This window comes from Crinia signifera, unplaced genomic scaffold (genome assembly GCF_055691185.1).
Source record: "Crinia signifera unplaced genomic scaffold, ASM5569118v1 HAP2_SCAFFOLD_523, whole genome shotgun sequence".
Taxonomy (NCBI): Eukaryota; Metazoa; Chordata; class Amphibia; order Anura; family Myobatrachidae; genus Crinia; species Crinia signifera.
The window spans coordinates 582-12,508 of record NW_028142416.1 but is presented as its reverse complement, the minus strand read 5'-3'; the positions used below and the strand labels follow the sequence as shown (position 1 = coordinate 12,508).

General features: G+C 50.8%; 1 long non-coding RNA gene across 1 annotated transcript; it reads left to right on the top strand.

The window, feature by feature from the left end:
- Nucleotides 1-2,106: 2,106 nt before the first annotated feature.
- Nucleotides 2,107-8,117, top strand: LOC146055642 (uncharacterized). The gene is made up of 3 exons (XR_014468813.1): nt 2,107-2,364; nt 7,322-7,522; nt 7,737-8,117. It is a non-coding gene; the product is annotated as an uncharacterized LOC146055642 (long non-coding RNA).
- Nucleotides 8,118-11,927: the final 3,810 nt, after the last annotated feature.

Genomic DNA, 11,927 nt, shown 5'->3' with positions numbered 1-11,927 from the left:
TTAATGTACCTATAACATTAATCAGAACATTAATATATGCTAACCTAGATTGCCCCTTGTAGGAATACTTTATCTTTCTTTGCTTCCAAGTCTAATACATATTCCTGGGTGCGCCTCCCCCATTACCAATTGATACTTAATATAGTAATGCAGGGGTGAGATAGCTATACCAATTACAGGCCGTGCGGATTGATAACCTCTATCTATTAACCGGTATCAGCGGTATCAGATGGTCGAAAGTCATCAGGTCGACATACTGCAAAGTCGACATGGGTCTAGGTCGACAGGTCATTAGGTCAACATGGTCTAGGTCGACTGGGTTTTTCACTGGAATTTTGGTTTTTTTTTTGAGCCGACATGTGCTGACAGGCGGAATTTCATGCCCTACCATCCACTAGGGCAGGCGTTCCCAACCACGGTCCTCAGGACACACCAACAGTGCAGGTTTTAGTGATATCCAGGCTTCAGCACAGATGGATTAATCCAAATCACAGGTACTAATTAAGTCACCTGTGCTCAAGCCTGGATATCATTAAAACCTGTAATGTTGGTGTGCCTTGAGGACCGTGGTTGGGAATGCCTGCACTAGGGTGTGGTAGGAGAATAACATAGAGTGCCAAGCACAGCCAGACATGCGAGGGGATGCGGTGCACTTAATCCTGTGTCCATGTTGACTGTGTCGGCATTCGGGTAAAAAAAAAAAGTACAAAACCCCATGTTGAGCTAGACCATTTCGACCTAATGCTTTTTTGGACCAAATGACCTGTTGACCTGTTAACCTTGCAGTATGTTGACCTAATGACTGTCGACAATCTTTAGGTCGACCATATGATCCTTACCTGTTTCAGCAAGGAGTGTGAGGCCAATTTCTCTCCAGGGAATGGAGAAATATCTGTGTTTAGAGCCAGACTAGAATCACGTCTGTCTGTACGGGTTGCCCGTCAGGCCGCGCCCGCAGACAATAGATCGGGTATCATTTTTTTTTTTTTTTTATGTATGTTTGACAAAGGCCATACACTTCATTGGAGGTGAAGATCCGCAGACGAAGGCCAGAGCATACAGCTAATTGCTGCCGATCCTACTATTAAAAAAGAAAAAGGAATGTATTGTATACACAGAACATCAAACATGCCTTCCAACTTTTACCAATAGATCAGTGGGACCTGCATGCAGCTGGCCCTGGAAAGGGGTGGGGCTATGTGCAACGGGGGCGGGACCGGGCATCGAGGCCCCGGGTTTTCCATCTTCTTTGCCAGCGTACCCAGCCCCGTCTCTCCTTGCTGCACCTATCCAGCAATCACCGGCTGCCCCACAAAGCAGAGCAGCCATGATCACCTCCCCTCAAGGGACATCAGGGCAGGCTCCAAATAGCGGGACCGTACCACTGTAATCAGGACAGTTGGGAGGAATGCTATTCGTTTTCGGGACTTGTCTCCTGTCCTACATAACAGTTTATAGATGCTGTGACCAGGGGTGAGGGTCATTAAGTCAACAGTAATTAGATCTATTGGTCTGCAGTGAAAAGGTCTACATATGAAAAAGATCGACCTGGTTTAAATTGACGCTGAAAATGGTCGACACAATCCAAAAGGCTGCATGAAAAAGGTCAACACAGGAATAGGTCGACATGAGTTATTAAAGAAAATTGTGTATGTGGAAATCTGCTGACACGGGCACTGTATAAGTGTACAGCGACACGGACACACAGCTCCAATTTCTATTCACTTTTTCTTAATGCACTTTTTTAATTTTAACCTATTTTGCTGTTTTGTGCCAATGAATAAACTGTATATTCTACGCAGGGGCAGAGCGTCCATGGCGTCCCAGTCAGTGACTACCTCCATCAGAGCAGCCGTAATGGTAATTGGTCTGTACACAGTCTCCGTCCTGCCCCCACTTAAAGTTATTCCTCCTGGTTATATATGGTGGCTAATTATTAATATTATGTAGTTTGAGCAGAAAATATTGTGGTATCAGTGGATGAGTCAAAAACTCAGGCTGCTCCCGGATCCGAAGGCGCTACACCCCACGCCCCTGAAACAGCAGACACTGGAGGAGGATTCGAACCCGTGGTGGCTCAGCCTGAGTGGCTGTCCCAGACGCTGAACTAACGGTACACGCCACTGTACCAGCCACTCATACACGGACTGTCCGTGTATCTCGTAGCTACAATGCAGTGACGTCATTCACGCTGTGCCGCACCATCGCCACCTATTGGCAGCTGCTGGAACTACACCTGGCACATATTGCATCGTCATCACTGCTGCTCCCCCTACATGAGCACTCTGCCCCGGCTGCTCTGATGGAGGCAGTCACTGACTGGGACGCCATGGACGCTCTGCCCCTGCGTAGAAGAAGCGGCTGGTAAGTGCACATGTGCAGAACACCCCCTGAGCATTGAGCAACCTGTGGGTGAGGACTGGAGCTCAGTCTGTATGTTGGTCATGTATGTGACTCCCACAGGGCTGCTGTATGGTGCTACTGGGGATATCTATGTGTATGGGCATACCAGTGTATCCTCAGCAGCGCTACTCTATGGCTCAGGTTGTAATATCTCAGCCCCAGTGCTGTCTGCATTATTATACACTGTATATTATCTATCTGCTTTCCCAAAGTGTGACACAGGTGTATATAGACCAGATTATAATCTATGGAAAGCCTCTGTGTGTATACCATATGTTCTCTCTCTCTGCTGCAGTAGCTATGCGCGCTTTGCTATGTTCTATGATAATAAACACATGTGAGTGTAATGGTAAATATGTGCCCGGCATGCCAATGTGGTGAGATACAGGTGCGCCAAACCGTACAGGCTAGCAAACTGCACGTAGCCATTAGTGCAGATGTAGGAAAACTGGGCATACTGTATATAGGCTGGGATCACTGCTGCGTTCAGGTGACACCAAGTACATGTACGGGATTGCTTGCTGGATGGTTATACCATACCTCCCAACTGTCACGATTACAGCGGGACAGTCCCGATTTTCGGGTCCTGTCCCGCTGTCCCACCCACGGCAGGCATTGTCCCGCTGCGGGGGGTGGCAGTTGGGAGACCCCCAATCTAGTAGAATAGATGCTGTGCGCATGCGCACAGCGTCTATGGTACTTGTGTAGTTTCACGGCGCCGGAAGTGCAGAGGCTCGCGTGCCGCTCTAGCTATGAAACTTGGCAGCCTGCCAGAGGCTCTGATTAACCGTGCGCGTGCCGCTCTAGCTCTGTCTGACTGAGCTTGTGCCGCACTAGCTGTATGTAAACAGCGTAGCTGCCGGCCAGCAGCAGCGCTGACAGGTCAATGTCACTGTGGCACTTGTAGTTCCACAGTGAAATAGGCAGCGCCTGGGCACCGCTGACAACGGGGGTATGTTAAAGTGCACACCCCGGCACAGCGATGCCGGCGCTTCTAAACTGTACGCGAGATTCAGACGCAACTGCGTTTGAATCTCGAGTCACATAGATAGCCGCTAAGAAGCCGGAAAGCCTGGATTCAGACGCTAAAGCGTTAGAATACAGGCGCCTTGCAAGCCGCAAAGGTGTTGGGGCTTGTAAACCCAGACGCAAATGCGTCTGGATTTACTTAGGTGAAGGGGTACATTTAAATTTAGACGCAAAAGCATTTAAATTTAGGTGGCCCTAGGGGAACACTATTGAAACCCACCCTCAGTGCCACTAGTGGACGCCACAGCTGTGGACCGTGTAAATCCCACTATCCACGGCCACCCGAAGCGTGGCGGTACGCGTCCTACGACCTTTTCATACCCCCACTATCCACGTCAGCGTGGAGTTGAGAATAGAATAGTGTGGCGAGCGCAGCGAGCCCGAAGCGTGGCGAGCGCACGCTGATACCTTCACAGCTATCCGCGTCCCCTCGCGGGCTTCACAGGTGTCAGCGTAAGCCCGAAGCGTGGCGAGCGGACGCTGACACCTGTGAAGCCCGCGAGGGGACGCAGATAGCTGTGAAGGTATGCGTGTCCCCTCGCGCGGCTCACTGCGCTCGCCACGCTTCGGGCTCTGTGGCTCGCTGCGCTCGCCACACTATTCTATTCTCAACTCCATGCCGAAGTGGATAGTGGGGGTATGAAAAGGTCGTAGGACGCGTACCGCCGCCCCTCGCGGGGCTCTCCACGCTTCGGGTGAGCGTGGATAGTGAGGCTGATTCAGGAACACATTCACCTCAGTGTCTCATACAGGGCTACTGCTGACTGACTACGCAAACTGCGTAGCTCCCTGACTGACTACGTAACGCTGTCCGCGCACGTCTAAGCCGAAGTGCCGGGAGTGTGAATTGAGACGCTAAATAAGTTAGCGTCTACATTGGGAACACCAGCGGTGTGCCGGGGTTTGCGATGTGCCGGGGTGTGCGATTTATAAGCCCCGTTTGTTTGTTTTTAAGCCCCGTTTGTCTGTTTTTTACACGATACACTTCATTACATTTGGCACGCGCAGCGCTACGCTACCTGGCAGGCTGCCAAGTTTCATAGCTAGAGCGGCATGCGAGCCTCTGCAATTCCGGGGCCGTGAAACTACACAAGTACCGCGTCTATTCTCGTATGAAAATGAGGTTGCGGCTAATTAGCATAAGCTGTGCCCTCATTTGCATACGCCCCACCCCCTATTTCCCCAACACAGAAGTTGGGAGGTATGTTATACAGGGATTATTGTCACATTAGTTATACTGTAGTCTAAAGTGTATACTGTATTATCTACTATCCTAATGGGGCATACACACAGGGGGCGGGATGTACTAAAGGGAAAATGTGGTAAAACGGGGGTTTTACCGCATTTCCCTATGTACCATTACCCGTCCGCCCCGTCTCCGCCTGGCAGGGTATCGCCACCTCTGGGTGGCGATACCCTATAGATGCCTATGGGCTTCTATCGCCGCCCACCGTCCTTGCGACCTCCCCCCCCCTCCCGTCCTCCATCGATCTCCTCCTCCCCCAGCAGGTGTCACAGCCGGGAGGACATCCGGCTGTAGGGAGGAGGAGGAGAGGCAGGGGGACACTGACAGCCGCCAGGATGTGACAGAGACCCCCGCACACCACATTACAGGTATCGCGGGGGTCTCCGTCACCGCAACCCGATGCTAGCCGCATATGTTAGTACATATGCGGTAGCATCGCGGCGGCTGGCAGACGAGGGTCAGTGATGTACATTAATACAGGGGGATATGAGGCTTATTTCTAAGTGAGAAAGTAGGGGAGAGGAGGAGAGCACACTGAGTGTCTAGGTCCACTCAGTGTGCTCTCCTCCTCTCCCCTATCCCTATTACATGTATTTTGATCTGTATTAGCTTAAAATCGTTTAGTCGGAGCGGTATGCCAGTTCTCACTGGACCGCTCAGTCAGAGGCGCTACTTGCGTGACGTCCGCAGCGCTCAGATCTGACTCCTAACAGACGGAGATCTCCGGCGCTGACTCTAACACGCCGGAGCTCCTCTGCAGGGTACACGTCCTCATTGACGCGGCTCTCCCTCTCATTTGCGGCGCGCAGTGCTGGTGCAGAGGTGGCAGATCTCACCAGACACGCACCGCTTGAGGGGTGACCCGCGGGGCACCATATTGCCTACCCTATTTGTGATGTGAAGTAATCTGATCAGTAACATCACAGGGGAACATAAACCCAGATAATTTTGTTACCAGCAGATCAGTAATAGGCGACTTAAACGCACAAAATTCCACTGTGGAAAACTGTACAATAAACCATTATTACTAATACATAGAATCTAACCAACATCTAGGAGGATATTGAGTTGGATCACACTGAGTAAGGATTTCTATCCTTTTTAAACCTACACTGTGTGTGTCTTTATGTGTCACTGTCTGTCTATATTTCGCTACATTCTTTTAAACATATCCAAATAAAAGTTAAATTTTACTTTCTTAATAACCTGTGCACCACACAGAGACATACTTTCTCTTCTTTCCAAAAATTGTCAAACCTGTGTCCAGTGGTAGCACACCCTCCCTACTCACGGTTAACCAACCGATGTACAAATACACTGAGGGTAAATGAGAACAATACTGCTTTGATAAAACCTGTGCGACTGATTGCCCCACGTTCCCCTTTCCCCAAAACTCATTTATTTCTAAGTGATCTGACTAGATCGCTTAGAAATGAAAAAAGGATCACTCCACGTGTATACCCTCTGGTGATGACGATTGCGAGGTCCCGCGCGTCGCTGTTGCCTGACTAGATTTACACTGCATCCAGTTATAAATCTAGTCATCGCCAGTGTTCTCACACCAGAGAACACTGGCCGTGACAGATTGTTCAGCACACAATGCTGAGCCATCTGTGCTTAACTGCAAACTTAGCGCAGAGGCTCACTTGCACTGTGTGTGCACAGCTTTAGGGATGGACGTCTTTGCAATTGATGACAATAGTGCAACTGCCCATTGATTGTGGCATACTATGCAATGGATGACCATCAATGTTTTTACCTATTGATGGTGATCCATTTTCTTTGACTGATTGGATTGTGGGCCAATCAAAACATGTAGGCGGTGCTTCATGAGTGTTGGGGCAGAGCTATGCTGGTGGTAAGGGTTGCTGGTCTTACTGTACTGCATATTAAAATAATAATAATAAAAATATATATATAATTTATGTAAGGTGCTAAACAACATATAATGGTGATTCAATTGTTTTGTGCACCCGTAGCTCTTGCCTAATGTAGTGGGAGCTAATGAATTGTTCGCAGCACTTGCCCTGGTCTTGTCGGCTGCATTTTTGCGCCCTAAATAAACTAGATGCAGCTTATTGCCCTACTGTGCGTGAAGGGTGCGAGGAGAAATCCAGGTGAGGTGCAGCCTGGGAGTCGGGTCACCAAACAATTGACTTTGATTTTAAAGCTTGTTTGTCACTGAGCGTATGTTGCAGGCATGTCCAAAATGTGGCCCTTCAGCTGTTTTGAAACTACACATCCCAGCATGCCTTGACATAGTTTTAGTATTCCCTAATAGCAAAACTGTGGCAAGGCATGATGGGACTTGCAGTTTCACAAAAGCTGGCGGGCCATAGTTTGGACATGATTGGTGTATTGGGTTCATTAGCTGTTCACTAGCATTTTGCACAAACCACTTTGGCACATATGGAGATGTAATCTCTTTATTAGTGTTTTTATTAGTCTTGCACTCTACTATTACATATAATGCATGCCTTGACACCGTTTCACCGTTCGTGACACCCAAAATGTCGTTAAAATATTTGTTCCACCAGATTGTTGCTCGGAAAATGTCCAAACTTTTTTTATTTCTTTACATTTTTGAAATACACAAAATGTTAAAATTGGATGTGAATTTCTACTTCATTTCCTTACATACAGGGAGCAACTTCTATCAGTCACCCCACCTTGACAAAGTGCCCAGCGAGGCATGAAACAGGTTGGAGACTTTGCTGCTGCCCGAAGTACCGACACGCCAGTCGCTGACGTCAGCAAGCCGCGCCCCGGGACCAAAGCCGCAACAGAAGATTCCACCCAGAAGCGGACAGCAACTGAGCTGAGGAATACCGCTGCCTCTGTAAGGTTAGGGTTAGTAGGGACAGCACGACAATCTCCCTCTCTCACCTCACATCCTCCAAAAGGAGTGTAAACATTATTTTACTAATACATTTTTACTTTACAGGTGTCACTCGTATAAACTTATCCCATCGCTCTTTTTTACCCCTCAGAACCTTTGCATTTATGAGAGCTGCTATACCATCAGTGCAGTTGATTTAACATTTTTCTCCTCACTTAGGATTATGTGCCACCGAAGAAGGACGGTGAATGTGAGACACCCAGCAGCAGCCGTCCCTATGTGTTCAGAAGAGGGATCAAGACCCAGGATTCCAAGACTGTGCCTTAACCTCACTCATTGATAAATGAGAGAGACAATGACCATAAGATCCTGAAACTCACCAACAAAATCATCCAGCTGCTGACCGGAGAGGTGACTGCTGGGAATAGGTCATTATACAGTAACACCGGGGGAGGTGACTGCTGGGAATGGGACATTATACAGTAACATCGGGGGTTGTGACCAGAGAGATGACTGCTGGGAATGGAACATTATACAGTAACACCGGGGGATGTGACCGGAGAGGTGACTGCTGGGAATGGGGCATTATACAGTAACAATAGGGGATGTGACCGGAGAGGGACTGCTGGGAATGGGTCATTATACAGTAACACCAGAGGATGAGACCGGAGAGGTGACTGCTGGGAATGGGGCATTATACAGTAACAATGGGGGGGGGGTGACCAGAGAGGTGACTGCTGGGAATGGACATTATACATTAGCACCGAGGGATGTGACCAGAGAGGTGACTGCTGGAATGGGGAATTATACAGTAACACCGGAGAGGTGCCCGCTGGGAATGAGGCATTATACAGTAACATCGGGGGATGTGACCAGAGATGTGACTGCTGGGAATGTGGAATTATACAGTAACACCGGGGGAGGTGACTGCTGTAAATGGGACATGATACAGTAACATCGGGGGATGTGACCTGAGAGGATACAGCTGGGAATGGGACATTATACAGTAACACCTGGGGATGTGACCGGAGAGAAGACTGCTGGGATTGGGACATTATACAGTAACACGGGGGGATGGAAATGGGACATTATACAGTAACACCGGGGGATGTGACCGGAGAGGTGACTGCTGGGTATGGGACAGTATACAGTAACATCAGAAGAATGTAACCAGAGAGGTGTCTGCTGGGAATGAGACATTATACAGTATCACCAGAGGATGAGACCGGAGAGGTGACTGCTGGGATTGGGGCATTATACAGCAACACAGGGGGATGTGACCAGAGAGGTGACTGCTGGGAATGGGAGAGAGAGGGTGGAGAGAGAGAGGGTAGAGAGAGAGAGAGGGTGGAGAGAGGGTGAGGCGAGAGAAAGAGGGTGGGAGAGAGGGTGAGCGAGAGAGGGTGAGGCGAGAGAGAGAGAGTGAGGGTGAGAGAGAGTGAGGGTGAGGCGAGAGAGAGGGTGAGGCGAGAGAGAGGGTGAGGCGAGAGAGAGAGAGGGTGAGGCGAGAGAGGAGAGAGAGGGTGAGGAGAGAGAGAGGGTGAGCGAGAGATAGGGTGAGGCGAGAGAGAGAGAGGTGAGGGCGAGAGAGAGAGAGGGGTGAGGCGAGAGGGTGAGGCGAGAGAGAGGGTGAGGGCGAGAGAGAGAGAGGGAGAGAGGCAGAGAGAGAGGGTGAGGCGAGAGAGAGAGAGGGTGAGGTGAGAGAGAGAGAGGGTGAAGTGAGATAGGGTGGAGAGAGAGAGGGTGGAGAGAGAGAGAGAGGGTGGAGAGAGAGATGGTGGAGAGAGAGAGAGGGTGGAGAGAGAGAGGGAGAGAGAGAGAGGAGAGAGAGAGAGGAGAGAGAGAGGGAGGAGAGAGAGAGAGTGAGGCGGAGAGAGAGAGGGTGAGGCGAGAGAGAGGGTGAGGCGAGAGAGAGAGAGAGAGGGTGAGGCAGAGAGGGGTGGAGAGAGAGAGAGGGTGGAGAGAAAGAGGGTAGAGAGAGAGAGAGAGAGAGTGGGTGAGAGAGGGTGGAGGCGAGAGAGAGGGTGAGGCGAGAGAGAGGGTGAGGCGAGAGAGAGAGAGGGTGAGGCGAGAGAGAGAGAGAGGGTGAGGCGAGAGAGAGAGAGAGTGAGGCGAGAGAGGGTGAGGCGAGAGAGAGAGGGTGAGCGGAGAGAGAGAGAGGGTGAGGCGAGAGAGAGAGGGTGAGGCGAGAGAGAGAGAGAGAGAGGGGGGTGAGGCGAGAGAGAGAGGGTGAGGCGAGAGAGAGAGAGAGAGGGTGAGGCGAGAGAGAGAGTGGAGAGAGAGAGAGAGGGTGGAAAGAGAGAGGGTGAGAGAGAGAGGGAGGAGGGTGGAGAGAGAGAGAGAGAGGTGAGAGAGAGAGAGAGAGGGTGGGAGAGAGAGGGTGGAGAGAGAGAGAGAGGGTGGAGAGAGAGAAAAGGAGAGGGGGTATGGAGGAGGGGAAGTGAAGGGAGAGGAGGGGGGAGTGGAGGAGCAGAGAAGGGGAGGGGGTGCGGAGTATAGGAGGTGAGCAGGAGGGAAGCGAGAGGAGGAGGGGAAGCAGAAGAGGAAGGGGAGCTGAGGAGTGAGAGGAAAGAAGAAAGGAAAGTAGGGGAGGGGGTGAGGAGTATTGGAAGCAAAAGAAAGGAGGGGGAAACAGGAAAGGAGGAGGGGGAGCGGAGGAGGTGGTTGGGGAGCTGAGGAGGAGGGGAGAACAGAGAGCAGGAGCAGATAAGAAGAGGGGGAGAGGAGGAGGAGAGGAGGCATGGAGGAGGTGCAGAGAAGGGAGCGCAGTGCAAGCTGGTGCTGGGTACCTCCTGTGACAATCAGCAGCGATGGTAGCGATGATTTTGCTGCCCCTGCTCCTGGGCAGACTGGGTCTGCTGCACTTTCTCTTCTTCTGTGCTAGTCATCTCTTCCTGCTCCATCTCCCGGCGCTGGGTCTTCTCTTCCTGTACCCCAGCACAGGTTCACTGGCAGTCAGAGAGAGAAAAGTGTGGGGAAATTGGTGAGGAGAGCAAAAGAGGGGAAAGGGAGAGCTGGGGAGAAGGAGGGGGAAGGAGGAGAGGGATCAGAGAAGAAGGAGAAAAGGAGTGGAGGAGGGGGATCAGAGAAGGAGCAAAGGAGTGGAGGAGGAGAGAAGCGGACATGTAGAGAAGTAGCACAGAAGGCACTGTGTACCTCTTGTCATTGGTGCTGCATGGTACATGATCAGCAGCGATTGAAATGCTCCTCCTCCTCCGACGAAAAGTGGTGGGGAGGAGAGAGAGAAGGGGAGCAGAGAAGAGGAGGAGTAAGAGGAGGGAGAGTAGAGGAGGAGAGGAGAAGGAGAGCAGGAGAAGAGGAGAGGGGTGAGGAGGAGGGGAAGTGCAGGAGAAGAGGGGAGGGGGAGAGGAAGAGAGGGGAAGCGGAGAAGTGAGAGAAGGGGAGGGGGTGGCGGAGGAGATGAGGTGAGCAGGAGGGAAGCAAAGGAGAGGAGGAGGAGGGGTATGGAGGAGGGAAAGAGATGTGGTAGCTGAGGAGAAGAGGAGCGGAGACAAGGAGAAGGGAAAGCAGGGGAGGGGTGAAGAGGATTGGAAGCAGAAGAAAGGAGGGGAAGCAGAGGAAAGGAGGAGCAGAGGAGAGGAGGAGCAGAGGAAGGGAAGCTGAAGAGAGGTTGTGGGGGAGGAGAGGGGGGGAGGAGAGGAGAGTAGGAGGGAGCGGAGGATGGAGAGTAGATGAGGAGGAGGTGGGGGAGCTAAGGGAAGGAGTAGGAGGAGTTATGAGGCTGCTGATCCCTGTGTGTGGTTATATATCTCTTATATATTTGGCTACATCTGTCACTCAAAGTGTGTCTGGAGCTATAACGCTGGGTGGAGCCTCTGACTCACATGATTGACTCACATGACAGAGAACCAGCCCAGTGAGCCCACAGACAGTGCCAGACACCCTCTGCCTCTCCATGTTACACAGCAAAGACACAACTACTCACCAGACACACCAGGTGAGCGCCCCACACCTCTATACCTCCCAACATGACCCTCTCCAGGAGGGACAGAATGCTCTGTTTGTGACTTCCATCTTAATTTATGATTGTCATCACCTGTCATTTTAAACAGGGTACTTGACAAGAAAGGTGTTTAAGCACAGGTGATGGTAATCCATAAATTAAGAAGAAAGTCCAGAAACAGAGCAATGTGTCCCTCCTGGAGAGGGTCCATGTTGGGTATGCACCTCCCCCCCCCCCCCCCCCCCATTCACGGCATCCCCACGATTAAATGGCACATGCAAAACACTGACATGGCTATGGTCGACAATGAAAAAGGTTGACAAGATTTATTTTTCACTTTTTCAATGTTTTCATATTCATTCTCATGTGTCGACATGGACACCAATGAAGTGCCACACTTATGTCAACATTTACATGTGTTGACCTTTCTGTGCTGATTTTTTCTA